The sequence below is a fragment of the Carettochelys insculpta genome, chromosome 2, assembly GCF_033958435.1.
Source record: "Carettochelys insculpta isolate YL-2023 chromosome 2, ASM3395843v1, whole genome shotgun sequence".
Classification (NCBI taxonomy): Eukaryota; Metazoa; Chordata; order Testudines; family Carettochelyidae; genus Carettochelys; species Carettochelys insculpta.
The window spans coordinates 41,097,559-41,114,404 of record NC_134138.1 but is presented as its reverse complement, the minus strand read 5'-3'; the positions used below and the strand labels follow the sequence as shown (position 1 = coordinate 41,114,404).

Below are 16,846 nucleotides of genomic sequence, written 5' to 3'. Positions count from 1 at the left end.
CCACTCCTACACTGCTGCTTTAATTAAGCCAAACCCAATTAAGCAACGCTGTAGTAGAGGTTGCACCTCCTGGGTCCAGCATCCCCAGGACATCAGTGGCCCAAAATGAGGGATTTTAATGCCCTCCATTCCCTGGCCACCCCCAGATCACTGGCTCTGCAGATGCAGAGATGCTGGTGCCCTGGCCCCAACAGGATAGTGGGGGGCACTGCCTCCAGACCCACTGCCCTCTAAGGGACTGCCAGGAGGCCAGCTTGCCTTGACTGCCTGCCCCAGCCTTTTGATCCAAGAGCATCCCACATTCTACTGGATAAGGGATGTTGCTGGACCAGCAAATGCCAGTTTTAGGAGGTAAAACCTGCATAAATTTCAGACCAGTGAATACAAGACACAGCCAACCTAACGCATGCTCACAAACTCCAGTAGGTGATTCATTCAATAAAGTTCATAAAACAGGGAAGAATAGCGTACATGTGTCTTGTAAGTCAAAGGGTGGGCCCAGTAAGAGTCTTTTTTTGCAAGACACTGGAACAGTGCAGTATTTGACCTTCTTTTAAATCTAAAGGGGAGGGGGGCTTCCTAGTGGCTGTTTGCCTCTGTATTTTGTTCCCTTCTGAACTTCCACCAATGCTCCAGAAGTTGTCCCTCCATAACTCTGCCTTGAGGATACTCGTGAGATGAATTTTTTTTTTTTAAATAAACAAGCACTTATTCCACAGCTAGTCTCCAACACCTGAAAGAGTTTCTTCCCCCTAATTTAGACATGGCATTCCCTCCTCCTCCCCATCTCAAGTACCCTCTAATTTTCCAAGTTATTGTTGTACAGGCAGAGCATTCTATGCAAAAGCTGGTGTTGGGATGACAGCTGGGCTCTCAGTGCGTGTGAGGCTATACTATTTTAGATGAGTAATGGACAGGTTAGTAACTGCACAAACAGGCTGCCCTGTTTTTGAAACTTGTTACTCTGAAACAAGTTCAGAGAAGACAGTCATTCAAAAAAGCAATAGGGCAAATTGGCAATAGCTGTGGCACTTCTAACTGGCAGGGGACTACCTCCCTCCGACTCCCAAACTGATACAAGGGAAGGGGGAAACTCATTAGCTACTGAGCAGTCCCAAGAAGCCTGCTTTACTTTGGCCTGTTCAAAGCAAGAGCGCACTCTCTAGATTCAGTTCTTTCATGGCCCTTACAAATTAGCATCACGTACAAAATTAAGAGAACTGTGCAGTAATTGTCCTAAAGCCAAACACCCAATAGGGCCTTCAAGTCTCTATACCCAAAAATCAGGCTGTAGAGGTTATAAATTTATTTCATGAAATCTCAAACAGAACTCATTACAAATCTGTGAGCCAACCTCCCATTAAACACACCCTGCAATACATTTGCCCTACTAAAGCAAGAGTGAAAAAATCATGCAGTCTTTGGTGCATGACCACCATAATGAAGTAGGACCGCTAAGTGTTGAGGGAAGGATTAAAGTGTCAGTCCCAGGAACAGGTGCAGTAATAGAGGGATGTGGTGGAGATTAAAGACAATTTAGGTATGCTCTACTGCCCAAACAAATATTTTACCTTGGTTTTTAAATAAGAAGAATGAGGAACTTTGGGGACAAGAGCACAGTGGCCAATGGAAATGCAGATACAGAAAGTTACCCACTTTCTGTAACTGAGATGTTTCTCATAGCCATTCCACTTTAGATATGCACATGCCCACATGCACAGCTGTCTGTGACATTTGTCTTAGCAGTATCTGTAGCATCAGCTCTAGCTCCCCTCAAGTTCTGCACTCATTAGTTCCTTCCTACCTGCGACTGACAGAGCAGGTAAGGAGGATGGGTAGTGGAATGGAAATGAGCAACACACAACAAAGACCAGGTACAAAAGGAAGAAAAAGTGTCACCTACAAGTGTGTGCTCATATTCAGTCCATTCTACATGACTCAAGCAATCTACTCCGAGATGGGCTTGAGTCCACAGTTTAGTGGCCTGTAGAATTCTGCCACCAGCTGAGAGACCACAGTGTACGGTTCAGAACCTTGAGCACCCAGTCCATTCTGAACCTGTTGGGGATGTAGACAGAAGTCAGCCACACCTGGAGGGGCCTGGGACAGAGCCACACATGCCAGACCATGTAAGTGCAGGCTGTCATGGCTCCAGTGAATTTCATGTGTCACACTGGGATTAAGGCCAACTTCCTTGTTGCAACCTTGGGCTGTAGGTAAGCAAGCAGAACAAACCAGACAGAGATACTACTGCACCTGATCCTGGGACTGACACTTAATGATTCATCATTGAGGGATTGATAAATTTGAATGCCCCAGCACCAGTGTAAACAGCACTTGGTGTTATATGTGTTTTGTGGACACTCGGGGCTGATGAATGAACTGGAAACAGGAAGCACCTATGCCCTTGGGACAACAGAAGTTTGGATCCTTCAAGTTAGAGGCATACTAATCTCTCAAATCCAGGGAAGGGATGACAGAAGGCAGGGAGACCATACAAAACTTCAACTCTTTCAGAGACCTCTTCAAGCAAAACAAGTCAAAAATGGGTCTGAGGCCCCCTTTTGCTTTCAGGATTAGGGAATAGCGTGAGTAGAAATCCTCTTCCTCCATGTTTTCATGGACTTCCTCTTTTGTTTGAGGGCAATGGAGGTTTTCAATCCCCCAGACAAAACAGCTGCTTATGATCCAGGTCCCTGAAAAGGGATGGCGAAAAGGAGGATGGGAGGGAGAGAGGGTCTGCCATGAATTACAGGTCATAGCTCAAAGAAACTCTGTCAAGAGCCCAACAGTCCAATGTCGGTGGCAACCAGACCAATCAGAAGAGGTGGAAGTGGTTGAGGAAAGAGAGGGACAATGAATCCTGGGAAGTGATGGGGCATCAACCTCAGGTGCACCCTCCAAATGACTGCTTCTGGCCTCCCTGGTTTGAGGGGGGTCAGGCTCAGACAGGTTAGAAAATGACATGCCACAGCTCAGAATCCTCATCTCTGTCCTTCCTTCCTGTAGGAACCCAATCAGGGAATTCCCTAGGATATAGCCTGCAAGGTCAGGAGGCGGCCAGGATGGCTACCTGGCCTGCTGAGGAGGGTGCAGGAACAGAGGGTGGCCTAGGAGCATTTAAGGCTATGGAGCCTCAAGTCTGAGCTCAGAGAAGAAAGCCTCAGCCCCTGAAACAGGAGGTCCTGAACAGGAGCCTGTCTCTCGGAGCAACTCAGAGGACTACAATTACCACCTGCAGCTCATGGCTATAGCTCAAGGTGACCACCATTGCCACCTCAGCTCCCCAGGCCATCTGGATGGCTCCCCCTCACTACTGCTGTACCCTTGTCCACCAAAGCAGTGAACTCCTGGCCTTGATCCTGGGAGCAGACCTCTCAACTTAGAGGAATTGACATCTCCAGGATCTGGTTATTAGATACCCTCAACTATAAGTGAGCCATCACATAAGTCTTTCCATCAAATAAATGAAGTCTGTTGGAACTACATCAAATCCCCTTCACCAACAAAGATTTCACCTGGGAAATTATTAGTTATATTGAAGATGGGGATACTACTATCAAAAATGTGGCTAAGGAACTGATTAAAGGGGGAGCCCACAATGGGTCATGCAGAGAGGTGAAATGCCAAACTAGAGGGACGTTATTACTGGGGCACCTCAGGGACCAGTCCTATAACATTTTTATTAACATCCTTGACACAAAAAGCGATTCTGTGCTAATAAAATCTGCAGCTGTTAAAGTTCAAGTATCAATAGAGGAAAAAAACTTGAATATCATAACAACAGGATGCTTTACATAGCCTTGAAAACTGGAATAAATAGAAATGGGATGAAGTTTAATAGCACAGAGTCATGTGCTTACAAGCTAACAATATACACTGGGGACTTACCAGGTGGAAGAGAAAGAAGAATGACTAATATACCCAAACTCATCACATAATGACTAAAAGCCACCAATGTGATAAAGCTGTTAAAAAATTTTCTAGGATGCATCAGGAAAGGTATGTTCAAAGGAAACAGGAAGAAGTTATACAAGGCACTGATGAGACCTGATCTATTGGACTGCATTGGAATATTTTGCTCAGTTCTTGTCTCCCCTGTTTAAGAAGGATGAATTCAAACCAGAACAGAGGGGAAAAAAAGGGATACTAGCATGATCACAGGTGCAGTAAGTTTTCCATTCAAGTGGAAACTTGGGCTAAACAAGCTATGCTCCTTAACAAAATGAAGGGAGAAGTGCCAGTCTTGGCTCTTAACTTCAGATAGCTCAAGAACAAATGGATACACACTCGCCATTAACAAGTTTAGAAACCTCTTTCTAATTTCAGTCATAATGAGCAGAGGAAGGCAGTGCCAAAACAGCTGTCCAAAGGGAATAATGGGGGCAACCCCCCCTCACCCAACTTTATCAAGTTTAGTCTTGAAATATTTTATGATGAGAATGGCTAAAATGAAGTAGCCTACAGTGACAACTGGCCCATTCAAGACTGATAGTAGTAAGCATCTCCACTGGCTAGACATGGGACATTAGACAACAAATTCTCTGCATTATCTGACTGGTGGGTCTTACACATGCTCAGGACCTTATCACCATTTTGGTGACAGAAAGAAATCCCTCATTTTCAAGTCTCAGCAGCAGAGATCCAGGATGAGGGCAGGGAGAGAGTTATTCATGTAATCTCTAACATTGGGCACGAGTCACTTGCTGGTTCAAACAGTAAATGGAAGATTCTCTGTAAGATGAAAGTCTTTAAAATCAAATGTGATGTCTCTAATAGCCCCATAACCTATGACTGAGTCTTTTGAGTGGGTGGGTGAAGTTCCACAGCCTGCTACACACAGGTGGCCAGGTTAGAGATACACAGTGCTCACATCTGGCCCTAATCACACTGGGATGTCTTTTTTCTTTTTTAAATAAAAAATAGAAACCTCTGGTCCTACATGTTTACAGAAAGTTATGGAAGTCATTTCCCATCTCTACCCAGAGCCTTTGCTGGCCAAGTTATTGCCTGACTCCTCTTTCTTCAGCAGTCTAATCAGGAGAAACACCGAAGTAATGTGTTTATGTTTAGCTCAACCCATTTTCTGGTTTTACATAGAACTACAAACACTTCAACTGGTCAAATGAGGAATGAAGCCCAAAATTATGCTACTACAGATCAGTTCTTACAGATCATATATACAGGAAAACTTACACGTGACTAACAAATCTTAAGTGACTACCTCATTTATGCATCATTCTATTCTATAACGTTAATGAGTTTATTCTTTTTTCCTTTCCTCAAAACTTCACCCCACCACAAATTCCTTCTAACAAAAAAATTATTGCAGATCCTCAGGAATGGGGGAAACCCAGGCACTGTCTCACCAGCATGAGCTGTGCCACTTGGCAAAGCCCTGCCACCCAGGGCTGAAGCCCTTGGGCTCAGGCTTCAGTCCAAGCAAGTCTGATTGCAGTCTTGGTGATCCCATTAAAAACAGACTCATGACCCACTCCGAGTCTGTGCACAATCTAGATTCTAACATGGCACTTTTTCAAAAGATTATAAAAATGGCTTGGATGAAAAACAGTCTAACTGGGAGAAGAGACTTCAAATACAATTTTCTTCCAATGAATTCCCATCTGGTCTACAAAGTTTCTTCAACAGCCAAGTACTTAAAATTATTCAGATAATTTAAGATTTAAATTGATCATCTGTAAGTTTAAATTGTCTCAGCATGTGACAAAGTGCATCTGATGAAGTATTTTTTACCCATGAACACTTATGCTCAAATAGAACAACTAACCACCTTTAAGATGCCACAGGACTCTTAGATTCTTGCAAATACAGACTAACATGGCCACCCCCAGACTCAAAATGTGGTTGATGCACTCAGGGAAGGCAAAAGCTTTTAAAAACACCCCAGACACCTCTGAACCACTATTTCTTTCACCTGACTGAAGTGGGTTTGGCTAAAAATTAAACAACTTCCCCATTGCCTACCAATTCCTTCACCTCTCCATTCAGCTGGCTATAGCAGCAAACAAAGCAGATTTTCTACAATAGCTCACACCACATTTGCTAACCTACATATGCCTTTCAGCAGGAACAGGGATTGAAAGATCAAGGCTGAGCTAAGTAAAAGAATGGCATCATAGTGGATTCAAAGGAAAACAGCTCAAGCAGCTCTCCTTTGCCACCACAAGCAAGGAAGAAAAATGGGAGGGAAGCAGGTTTAATGAGACTATAAACACGCCCTCAGATATAAGCACAGTTTTGAGTCTGTATGAAACAGATTAATAGTTATGTTAAGTGATTAATTGACTTCTTCCTCAATAAACCATTTTGTAAGTAGAACAAACTACCAAGGTGTACGTGAATCAGCTAATCAAAGGACATCTTGGCTGTGTTTGAGGGACTCCGTGCCTATATTGGCTGAACACACATGCAGTTTGATGCATAACAAATAAATTAAGCTTTAATCTCCTTAAATTGTCATCATGCTATTTAAAGAACAGTTCCTATCACAACAACAGAAAACCAGAATGTCTGAAGACCCCACCACAAGTACAAAACATCCAGGGCACACCTACGTTGTTGTTCTTAAGTTCTATAATAAACCAGTTCTCTATGGTCTATTTACTAATTCACAGCATAAAAAGAGTTGAGACAAACATTTGAGATTTAATATTAAAACGTTTTTACTAGTAGCTTTTGTAACTGTTTGACAAAGGGATTTTTATCTGGCCATTTTTCAAAACGAAATTTAAAATAGTTACAGATTGCATGCTACATCCAGTCCCAAATCCCTCTGACAATTCTTCTGATTCTGCAGTGACAAACATTTAGATTAATGCAAAACAAAATTCATTTTTTTCTTAGAAGCTTGAAGGAAAATAACCAAAAACAAAACAAAACTAGAAATCATGTTCAAATCAGTCCTTCCCCAATTTCTTCCAGAGTGTCTTCTATCAAAGGACTCCATATGTATTAGACAGACACTTTCTAAATACCAGTCACTTAAGCAACTTATGTCTGAAGGGAGATTTAATGAGTATTTCTAACACACTCGGGTGTTTTTAGAAATCTCATTCTGGCATTTTAGGTAAGAGTTATAGAGCAATTAGCAAATAAAGCAAAAGAGCACATTACTTTGAACCAAACTGAGGAGAAAAACAGCGCATCAGTTATAGAAAAACAAACCACCCTAACTTCAAGAGTTACAGTTATACAAACACTAAGGTTTATGAAAGTCATCTTAAGCAACTGTTTTACAGCATTACACAAGTGCAAAATACAGAGGAAGCTCTTGCAAGTTAGAAGGAGCCACTGAGCAAAAAACTGATTCAGAAGTGACAGGCATGAGTTCTGCATTTCTCAGAAATTAGATTTTTTTCAACTTTGAAGAGAATTATAAACAAACTTCTGAAGACAATCTCATCACAAATACAACAGAACATATGGTATGGACATTATCATGGGGCAAAGTCTATGCTCTTTTCTAGTCTGCCACTGTAATTTTAAATCTGTGTTCATTTGTAAACATCTGTCCAGAAAATTCAAAATTCTTCTTTAACTTGTTGTAGAAATATCAAGGTAATTAAGCAAAATATGCAGACAGACCTGAGGAGAGACACCCTTCAAGAGTTAGTCATACAGTCCATTTACATTAGCAGATTTAACTACTGAGACCCAAAACCTATAAGCCATGTAGTGATATGCCAAACATGATTCAATAGTCTAAATAGCTATGATCTCCAAATTAGCACTATAGCACTAAGCTGTCCAATAGCAACAGCAGCAAACATAGCATTTTATTTTAAGAATTTCTGTAACCTGTAGCAGTGATTCAGCAAAGCATTTAAGTAACTGAATTCAGTGGGACTTCAAAACATTGTTAAGCACCCTTCCTGAATAGGGAGCAATTTCAGGATCAGTTTAGAACAATGTTCTCTAATTTTTCCCACCCAGGAGTAGAATGAACTTTGATATGTGCACCAATATGGAAGTCACATAGAGGTACCCCATATTAGTCTGTTTCTTTACAAAACAAAAGCCAGTCATGTAGCACTTCAAAGACTAAAATAATTTATTTGGTGGTGAGCTTTCATGGGACAGACACCCTTTTCAACTGTCTGTCCCATGAAAGCTCATTGTCTAATTTGTTTAGACTTTAAAGTGCTATAACACTGCTTTCTTGTTTTCTAATATGGAAGTCATAAATCACCCTTATATTGGTGCACATATCAAAGTTCACGTAGCTGGGGTGAGGCCAAGGCATTCTGAGTATGGGAGGGTAGTTGGGCCTGAATGCAGGAGTGTGAAGGTTCTGGCTGGGGGTGAAGTCTCTGGGCAGCCTCCGGGCCAAGATGTGCCAGGGGAAGGTGAGCGCCTACAGGTCCAGGCCACTCCAGCCATGACTGTATTCGGAGCAGGGAAGGACCAGGAAGAGGCACCTAGTTCAGGCCATCCCTCCCACAGCTATAAGGCTAAAGGCTGGGTTTAGCTGGGGATTGGGTAGCCCTCTTCCTCCCTGCTTGAGGCAGCTAAGGAGGCAGCTCTGCAGCTCACAAGAAAACTAGATTTAAATGCTTTGTAGCCAAAAGATTCCATACATTTTCCTACCCGTTAAAAAATGTTGTCATTAAGTAAATATTTATCAAGGTATCTGATCTATAAGAGAGAACAGTGTATCCTACAAGTTTCTCTCAGTTGCTTCCTTGCTTACACCATTCATCTACACAGCTGTTAAGAAAAAGGTGACTTACATGGACAAGTTAGGAGATGGAACCCTACTATCATCAGCTAGGTTCCCAAGGTGGCTCGGCGTTGAAGTCGAACTGTTCTCTATAAAGCACTTCTCCTAGGCCTTCTGGATAGTTGTAAACCTGATCAGAGAGTTTGCCCTGGAGAAAAACACAGGTAAATAAAAAATTAATAACTTGGAAGGAAATAAACTTCACTTTCAAATATGGAACTTCTGTTTTCAACTGTACTTTAATATGGACTGCTATTTCTGTCTCCTGAGACATTTATAACAACTTAAAGACTTTCATACGGTGAGTGCACACACAAATGAGCCTAAAACAGTCAAATAGTCGTCAGTGATGTATTGAACTATCAATAGATGTTACCCCTTCTATTGTGTCTTGACATTTATGACTCCCTAGAACCTCCTCCCCTTACTGTCCTCACTACAGTAACAATCATATTCCATTTCCCCCAGAGGTGATGTGAAGAGCGCAGCCTGTCAAAGTTACAAAGAATGATAAAAATGGGACTGCAAGCGGTGGATAAAAGAATGATACGTAGCTATCTGTGGGTAAGGGAGGCAATAGGAAGAACACAGGAGAATTAACCTCAAGTATGGAATATCATAAAGGACTGTTACACTCATAAGACAGCACATCAGAAACTTACCAGACATCCTGTAGGATATTAACAGATTCAGAAGTGGTGCCCATTGATGGCAAGCTACAGGTTTTCTAAAAACAGATCCTCTTTCAAGAGCTTCTAATCATTCATGAGACTGCAGTTTCTCTCTTAAAGGACCACTTTTAATTAACTCAGATGCTGTGGTCATGAAATCCCTCACAGTGGAAAACATACTTCTAATTCCTACCTAAATGCAGCAAGTTCTCATCCCCAAGTGGGATGTATCTTCCAGGAATTTCTACAGTGCTCCCACTTCCTATCCATCCTGCTCCAAAAGGGAGAGATTAGGGATGTGTTCTGGGGACAGGGTCAAAGGACTTGAGCTATAGAGAGATCAGAGTCTATAACACCATTAGGCCTTGAAAGGCAAACACATTAAATACAGATCCAAAGTCAAACTAAAGTTATCTATACAATTGCAGTCAATTAATGCAAATTAAAGGTCATAATTAAATGACCTCCTCATTTTGAATTGGAGCAGCATTAGTTTGGAAGGGAATTTAATCTATTTAGTTTAGTTCACTTCCAAAGTGAACTGAAATAAACCCAGCTAAGTCTTCTTTAATTCTGAGTAACTGCATGCACACAGGAATTTAACACAGTTTAACTAATAAGCCTTATATTCACACCTTTTAATTAATTTTTGGGCTGTCTGTCAGACAGAACCTTTGGAGTTAAAATATGGGCTTATATACCAAGTTCAAGTTGTGGGAGCATGAGCACCTGGTGGCTGGGCCTCACTCGCAAGGCAGAATGACCACACACTCCATCTTGGAACGCTATCATACAAATGGCGGGAAGGTCTGAAGCCAGGCCAGAAGAAAAAAAATCAGAAAGTTGACAAGTAGTTGGAGAGTCCCCAAAGAGAACATCCTGACAAGCAGATAGTAAGTCCCCAAAGAGAACAGCTGAGGCAAGTAGTTGGAAGCCCCCCAAAGAGAACATCTTAGTTGTGCAACATCAGAGGGTCCCGGGGGGAGGTTCACAAAATGACCAAGGACAGAGGAAATCTTGTAACATGCTCTGACAGGCCAGGAGAATAGAAAGTCCAAATTAGGTAACAAACGCTTTAATTGGCCAGGTATTCAACCCCCAAGTAAGAAACAGTATAAAAGGTGATTTAGCAGGGACAAGGGTGTGGGCTCCTGGACACTAGGCAGAGGCTAGCAACTTCCAGTCCAGATAGACCCCGGCCTGATCACCCGGATGTCACCACCACGAAAGGTCCCAACCAAGCCGTATCTCTAACTTGAAGGGCCTCTGTAACGTAGTTGTTGGTGAGATGTGGGAGCATTGGATGTTCTTGGTAAGTCACAGGTGTACAGCTATATGTAACCTAGTGTTTAGCCTACGCCAAATATATAAGACAAGCGTTAATTATAGTTACGAATAAATGAATCAATCACTATTGGTAAATACCACTAGCTGGGGCTGTATAGAGAATTACTGGGACTTAGAACAGCCACAGGGCATTGTGGTGTTCACAATCGGAGTGTTATTGTTCCTGGTACTCATAATACTGTGGAAACCTAGGTTTTAAAGCAGATACACTGAATCACATATTGCTGCTACAAAGGTGCGGTGGTCGGTCCCGGGCCACCAGACTCCCCCCGCTCTATCAAACCCCACGCGCACCCACGGGACCCGGAGTAGGTCGGCACATTGTTACAAGTAAAACAGTCATTTCAAAAAGTTATGCTAATAGGTCACAATGGAATTTAAGATAGCTGTGCTGACAAACTGAATACTTCAGAGAATGCAAAAGTGACTGCCACATTTTAAAAACAATTTAAACAATCCATGAAAGCAAACTGGTCACCTGAAACAAGAAAAGTGTGGTAGAGTACTAACAATATTTAATAAAAAATAAATCTATGTTAACTTAAAATATTTGAAGGTACATGGGCTACCAAGCAATCTAGCCTGTTCTAAATCTTGTATCCCATAATGGTCTCTTCAACCATAGAAATGAAGCAAACTGCTGAAATATGTATTAAACAAGGGTAAGTGAACAAATACAGGGAATTATGCTAGCTCACAGTCCATAATTCACTCCAAACAGATGCTTCTGTCTCAAAGACATAAAAGCAGTGCTAAAGTGGAATCTCACTAATAAAATGCCATTTCTTTTACAGTACACAATAGAGAACATTTATTAATAGTTTAAATATTAAAACTGAACAAGGATTCTTTACTTCTAGCTGGCTGACTGAATGTTAGTTCAGTTAATCCGAGGTTTTCCATTGCAATTCTTCAAATTACAGCAGGGTTTCCACATTCACGAAAGCCACATTCACAAACACAATTACAAAAAAACACCACCACCACTTCCCCAGAGCAGGAAATGCCTCTGGCCACCACCATTTGTGGGGAAAAAATATTTGCAAGAGTTTTGAACACAGAACCCTCATGAATGTTGAGACCCTTCTGTACAGCAAATCCAATAAAATTAGACTATTGGCATAAAAATATTTGTTTTAAAAATCAAGTGTTAATTTCACAAATGCAAAATGTTTAAATAGCTATACTATTTTTGGATGTTGTGGAAAAAAGCAAACATCAATACGTTTCTTTCAAACTGAACATTTTTATAGCAAAATAATTCTCCTAAAAATGGGTATGTTAAAATAGAAAAAAAGATTACCTTTACTTAAGTGTAGAAAAGGCTGCACTACAAGCAAATATGATCTGCAGTACAGTCAAAACATACTTTGTCACATGGTACAAAGAGCATGTGACAATTTTCCTGGAGGTGGAATAAATTAATATTCCTTCCCTAACATTTCAAGCAGGGTTACCCCATTTTCCCAATTCATTTATTTAACACAGATTTAAAAAAAAAAGAATGCATGAATCCAGACTGAAATACCTGATTTTTCACTATTCTGACAAGTCTTAAATGGTGACAATAAGAATTGTTCTTTAAGAAAACAGCTAGTTCTCAACTGAGGAAAGTTTAAGAATTAAGTGTCTAAGAAGTTTCAATTTGCCTCAGCTCATAAAAATCATCCACTGTCCATACCATCCTAGAAACCTAAAACATCTGGAGTCCAAACCCTTATAATCCAGAAGTGCATGGGTCATAGAAACAACTATTCCTTTTTTCCCTAGATCCCTTCAAGATCACTGATCAGGCATTCTGGTAAGACAGTATGTTCAGGAAGCTTCCCCTCCTTGCTGTCCTGAGGATCACGATGGTTGCCACACCTATCCATCTTCCTTTCATCAGCACTAAATTTACAATTACTTTTCAACAGAAGCTTTTGATTTATACAACTCATTAAATTATCTTCATTGTGTTCACGTGACTAAGTGTTCCAATTCCTTTTTGGGCTAATAGCATAATTCATTACACAAAATATATACAAACACCACTAAGGAAAATAATTGAGACCTAAAACTAGCCAAGATTGACCATCACCTTTTAATTTGACAGCACAGGCTCAGACAGCCAGAAGTACAGCTCCCTGTAGCTCAGCTTATATAATATACAAATTTATTTAATACAGAAGAATTCCCCCAGGAGAAACATTTAAATTACTATGTTACTATCAAACACTGTGCAAGCCTCAGAAGCAGCCACAATACCCTCCTCCGAAAATGCTTAGAGTTAGCACTGCCTGTCTTCCCACTGACAGGAAGAAAAAAGGTGTAGAGCGCCTGCTGGAACTGTTTCGGGGAGGACTGCTGTTCAGTGTGTATGAGGTAGAACTAGGAGGAGGTGTCCACTCTGACACTCACTGTCTGAGTGAAGTGGGGCTGGGGGACACAGTTGCAAGGAGCCGCAATGGCAGCAGCATTGTTCTCATGGTGACAGGAAGGAAAGAACTAGACCGGACCAGTCCAGACTGGAACAAACCCCTCCCTCTCCTTCCACCATTATTAACAACAAAAAACAGCTGAAATGCTGTTGTCTTTCACATTCACCAAGGAAAGAACAGCAAGCAAGAGCATTACCTTCAGGGCTGGAAACCCTCAAACTGTGGGGAGGGGAGAACTGGGGCAACACTTCAGCTCACTCATGTATAAGCATGCAGCATAAAAACAACTGCAAGCTCCAAGTAGGGGTCCAGAGAAAGGAAAGCCAGAGCTAATCCATTTCATAATTGTCATACAGCCACTTACTCTTAGCTACAGACACAATGCAGCCGTATTCCACTGGCACGACTCTAAACAAGCCATGTTCTGCAACCAAAGACTACTGCAGACAGGGTCTGCAACCCGGGCAATTAGTACACAGGAGCAGAAGTACTGCTAAGTGATTGTCACTTTGATTGTGTAGGCTGTTGCTCAGCAGAAAATGCTTTTAATCCTGTTTTGAGAGATTTTACTATTGCTTTTTTCTCATACCCACTATTTAGATCAACCCTCATTGCAATTATACATTCATTCTGACTACCGAATCAACCAAGCTTATATTTTATGCAGATGGCAGAGTGCTAAAAATGTGAACAGGAGTATTCCAACACTAATCACCTCATACACATGCACACTTGCAAAAACACTACAGTCCTCATCATACTGCCGCTACACATGTGATTAAAAAGACCTAAAGTGTTCCCTCCCATCTCCCCTTTGCATGTCCCCCCGACCCCCGCTTCAAAACTGTGTATTCAGCTCCTGTCTGCCAGCATCCTCTGCCAATGAAGCAGGCGGTAAGATGCACCAAGCTGACACCACCACTCAGAATACAGTGACAGCCAGACACCCTTCCACACAATTCTGCCAGCAGCTGAGCAGAGATGTAATAGTCATTCACACTTTCCACAGGCTACTACTGCAGCTAAGGACAAAACCAATCAGACCAAAGGCAGACAAACCAGCAAAACTCTGGCTTCACAGGGATTTCAGAAGAACTGGTAGGCAGCACCAGCTCCATTACTGGTAGCCTAGCAGACTGGGTCTGAGGTTGCTAAGCAGGATAGAGGGAGTACGGGAAGAGCATTCCTTACCCATCCACAGTCACTGTTTTGGGAACACATGGGCAGGCTCTCTCTCCCTCACCCCAGTGAGGAAGTAGGCTACTTGTGCAGTATCCTCAACTCTTACTCCTCCCACTGCTGCCACATGAGCTCCACATACACCCCAGTCACAAAATCTAGTAACGTAAGCGGAATATAAAGATCTCCTTGGGTTACCAAGCGTCAGAACCCACAGCATGGTTCAATTGATGGGAACAGGAAAAGAGATGGGTGACACCACCACAACACAACCTGGATAGGTAGTCTAACAGATCCACAACATGGCCTCAGCAGAGAAAAGAGGCATCTCTGCCATAGGACAACCATTCTTCTGCCCTTTCCCTTCCTTCCCGCCTAGCCAGGCCTTTCTCACTGACCCACACGTGCAGTTGCAAACCTATTTCCATAGGCCCCCCAAAACAGCATTCCAAAAGTCGGTTTACAGGAGAGAACGAAAATCAGTGAAGAGCCACATGGGAGGGAGCAACACTAATGAGTCCAGGGCAGCTGCGACAAGGGGAAGCAATGGGGGGGACAACTCCTCCTCCAAAGGACTAAAGCGCTTTTCCCCAGCTATGAACTAGCCACTCAAGAGACTCCCTTCTCTGCCACCTGCGGACAAAAGGGAGGCAGTGGGCACCGAGCACTAGCAGAGCAGCTGGAGGCGTCTGCCACCACAGCTAAGTGACCCTCCTCAGAAGCGCCACACAGACACCCAACCCGCCCCACAGGAATCCACCATGTTAGACAAGTATCAGAGAGGTGGCAGGGTTAGTCTGTAGCTTCGAGAACAAGTAGTCTTGGGGCACCTGCGCGGCTCACAGCTATTTTGGCGCATAAGCTTTCGTGGGCAAGAACCCAAAATAGCTGTGAGCCGCGCAGGTGCCCCAAGACTTCTTGTTGTTCGCCACGTTAGAGCAGCTGCTGAGCCGCCCCCCCAGTCACATGTAGGTCTGGGGCTGCTCTCCACTGAGCGGGGCCCCCAGCCGCCGCACGGCAGCCCCACGCCCGCTCTCTCGACACGGGTGTCCGCCATGTTGGAGGCGCCGCTCCAGAGCCCAGGCCGCACACCTCCCCTCTCCGCCCTGCATGTGCGCGGCGGCCGCGCACTCCCGCTGCCCGGAGCAGACGCGCCAGCCCGGCTCCCGGCGGCGGCAGGCCCGCGGCAATGCGTATGTGGGGGGGCTGTGACTCAGCTCCGGCCGCTGGGAGGTGGGTGCTGCGGCGGCTCCCGGGACCTCCGGCGCCCGCCTGCCGCAGCCGGTGGCTGCCCGGAGCCTGTGGACCCCTCCTAAGAAGGAAGCGGCGCTCGGATCCCCCCGTCCGCCTCACGGGGGAGGAGGCCAAACAGCCCCCGCCGCGCCTAAGGGACCGAAGCCCGCCGAGCGCCGGGCAATTCCCCGCCCCCTGCCTGCAGGCCGGGCGCTGCTGCCCCGCGCACCTGCCCCCGCGACCCCCGGAACGGCGCCTGCTTCCCGGCCGCCAGCGCTAGCGACGTGGGGGGTCTCGGCCTCGCCCCAAGCGCGCGGGGAGGTCTCCACGGCCACCCTCCCCGTGGCCATGTTAAAGGGATGGAGCTGCGCCTGGGGCTGGCTCCCCGCCGCCCACCCCCCAACACCGCGCAGAGCCGGGGTCGCCCTGCCCCGGACCATACCCCCACCCACGCCCAGCGTCTCGGGGGTGCGGGCCCCCCGCCCGGCCCGGCCCGGCCCGGCCCCACCCCGCCCGGGTACTCACGTGGGACAACGGCCCGAAAGATTTGGTAAATCGTCTTCGCTTTTTAGGCGGAATTTTTAAAGAGGGATGTGGGAACCTACAGCAGAAATACAGGCGGCGGCAGCGGCGCCCTCCAGGGCCATAGGCTGCGGGGGCGGCCGGCGGGGGAAGCGCAGGGCAGCGCTGGGATGGGATGGCGAGACTGGCAGGCCGGGAGCGTGCGGGGCTGAGCGGGCTGGCGGTGGCGGTGGCCGGCCGGGCAGAGACACGCACAGCGACGCCGAGTGGGCAGAAAAGAAGAGAGGAGGACGCCCCAGCCCGGCACTTATAGGGAGCGGCGGGCGGGCGGGGCGGCGCCACGCGTCACAGGCATGGAGGGGAGGGCGGCGCCTGCCGCGCTCGGAGCCGGTAACCCGCAGCCTCGCGCCTCAGCCAGCCAGGTCGCCGCGCGCGCGGCTCTGGCCAGGCCTGCGGCGCATGCGCTGGCGGAGCTGCAGCCCGCCGGCCCCTGCTGTCTGCCCGTGGCCGCCAGGCCGGCGGCTGGGACGCGTTCGGTGCCGCAGCGGGACTTGTTCAGCCCGCAGGGGAGGCGGGTTGCGCGGCTCGGAGGTGCTCAGGGGACAGGCTGTGGCCGGGGGCGCTAGAGGAAGATAAAGCCGTGATCAGTGTCTGGTGGGGGCTTCTCAGCGCGCCGGCAACGCTCTGGCTGGCCCCTGGAGGGTGCCCCGGGGAAGAGAACAGGTGGCTGCCGA

General features: G+C 45.4%; 1 protein-coding gene across 2 annotated transcripts in view; it reads right to left on the bottom strand.

Moving 5' to 3' along the window:
• AZIN1 (antizyme inhibitor 1) overlaps positions 1-16,397 on the bottom strand; it is a 63,117-nt gene extending 46,720 nt beyond the window's left edge. The window contains exons 1-2 of one of the 2 annotated variants that reach the window (XM_074986827.1): positions 16,116-16,397; positions 8,751-8,888 (exon numbers count right to left, since the gene is read on the bottom strand). The gene's annotated coding sequence lies outside the window, so the exon portion shown is untranslated. The remainder of the gene's footprint in view (positions 1-8,750; positions 8,889-16,115) is intronic. The other variant, XM_074986828.1, reaches the window with a different exon arrangement.
• Between the last annotated feature and the right edge of the window lie 449 nt (positions 16,398-16,846).